This window comes from Penaeus vannamei, chromosome 11 (assembly GCF_042767895.1).
Source record: "Penaeus vannamei isolate JL-2024 chromosome 11, ASM4276789v1, whole genome shotgun sequence".
Taxonomy (NCBI): Eukaryota; Metazoa; Arthropoda; class Malacostraca; order Decapoda; family Penaeidae; genus Penaeus; species Penaeus vannamei.
In genome coordinates, this window is record NC_091559.1 from 7,868,158 (window position 1) to 7,870,657 (window position 2,500).

Sequence of the window (2,500 nt, forward strand, 5' to 3'; positions counted from 1 at the left end):
ACACACACACACACACATACACACACACACACACACACACACACACACACACACACACACACACACACACACACACACACACACACACATATATATATATATATATATATATATATATATATATATATATATATATATATATATATATATACATATACATACATATATATTTGTGTGTGTGTGTGTGTGTGTGTGTGACAGTGTGTGTTCTGGATATTTAAGAAGACCGAAGTAATAACTCTCATATTAGTTAAGGAAAAAAATAGCACACTCTTGGATAGATAATATTATTAGTGAGAAAATGCAATTTAGAATTTCAAGCTCGATTCGAAACATGCTTCATTTCGGGCTAAACATTCTAGGGTCGTGAAGAGAGGAGAAGGATAAAAAAAAAAAAAATACTTCGCGCAAACAAAAAACAAAGAAAAGGAAAAAGGAAGATAAATAAAAGAACGAAAAAATTAAGTATGTCATGGAAGTAAAGTTACGGTTGATATTTTGAGATAAAAAAGAATGTTGAAATCATTTTGACGGGTTTGTCAAGTGGCAAAAATATATATATTTTTTTCGATGAAAATGTCTTCAAAGTGAAAATGCAGAGTTTAAAAGTAAACGACATAATGTCAGTTTCAGTGAAGAAAATTAAGGCAAAAATGGGGAAAATGTCAACCAAAATAAGAAAAAAAATTGTATCACAAACATGATGAAAAAAATAATCAGAAAAGGGACTCGAAAATGAGAAAAAAATATGAAGAACAAAAAAGGAAAACCAAAGAAAGAAAATAGAAATTGGAAAGAGTTTTTAAAGGAAGAGCAAAAGTCACTGAAAAAAGTTAATCATTAACGACATAAAAAAAAGAAAAAAAAAAATCCATGAAAATAAAAGCATAATCAGGCTGCAACATGACTGATTACCTGAATAAATAACGTCCTTTTAACGACGCATAAAAAAGTTTATATATTGAGAGAAAAAAAAAAAAAATTAAATATTGCTAAAGGATTATAGTTTAGAAAAAATTAAGTTAACAATTAGTTCTAAATTAGATAAATACATTAAAAGCGATTCGATAAATATTTTCTATTCTTTTTAGACATAGGAGAGAGAGAGAGAGAGAGAGAGAGAGAGAGAGAGAGAGAGAGAGAGAGAGAGAGAGAGAGAGAGAGAGAGAGAGAGAGAGAGAGAGAGAGAGAGAGAAGAGGAGAGAAGGGAAAGTGAGAGAAAGGAAGAGAAAAAGAGGGAGAGCAAAATGGGGAAATAGATGGAGAGAGAGGAAAAGGGAGAGAAGATAGTGAAGGGGAAAAGAAGGAGAGAGAAAAAAAACGTTGTTAAAAGGAGAATGAAGGAGAGGAAGAGAAAAAAGGGAGAGAGTGAGAAAAATTAAGAGAAAAAAGGAGTGAGAGAAAAGGGGAAAATGAAGAAGAAAATTAGAGAAAGAGGAGAATGAGGAAAAGGGAAGAGACAGAGAAAAAGATAAGGAAAAAAAGAAAATGAGGTGTAATGGAGACTGAGAGGAAAAATGAGAGAAAGAGAAAAAAAGGATAAAAAGAAAGAGAGAGAAAAAGAAAGCAATTAAGGTACACAGAGAAAAAAAAAGACAAAGTAATAAAAAAACAGATTTAAAAGTCCGAAAAAAATGAAACAAAAAAAGACAAAAGAAAAAGAAAGAAAAATAATAAAAAATAACAAAAATAGAAAAAGAAAACAATAAATAAATGATAAAAACAATAAATAAATAATAAAGAAACAAAAAAAAAGAAAAAAGAAAAAAGGAAACAATAACTAAATAATAAAAAAGAAAAAAAAAGAAAAAAAGAAAACAATAAATAAATAACAAACAATAAAAAAGAAAGAAAGAAAGAAAGAAAAAAAATCGCGAATTCAGGCCACAGGAAATTCATGTGACGCTTTCACTCGCTCTTCCTGTTTGAATATTACAACAGCTGTTTCAGATTCCGGCCAAAGGCTGACGTCTCGAGGGCGCTTGCTTTTGGTTTCAATTATCCGACGGTCTATAAGTATACCATCTATATCTACACCGTCTATATCTATACCGTCTATATCTATACCATCTATATCTATATAGTCTATATCTATATTATCTATATCTATACCATCTATATCGTCTATATCTATATTATCTATATCTACACCATCTACATCTATACCATCTATATCTATATCATCTATATCTATACCATCTATATCTATACCATCTATATCGTCTATATCTATATTATCTATATCTACACCATCTACATCTATACCATCTATATCTATATCATCTATATCTATACCATCTATATCTATACCATCTATATCTATACCATTTATATCTATACCATCTATATCTATACCATTTATATCTATACCATTTATACTTATACCATCTATATCTATATCATCTATATACCATCTATATCTATACCATCTATATTTATACCAGAGTCTGTGTTTATGTATAATATGCATATCTATATCTGTAGCAGTATATCTATATGG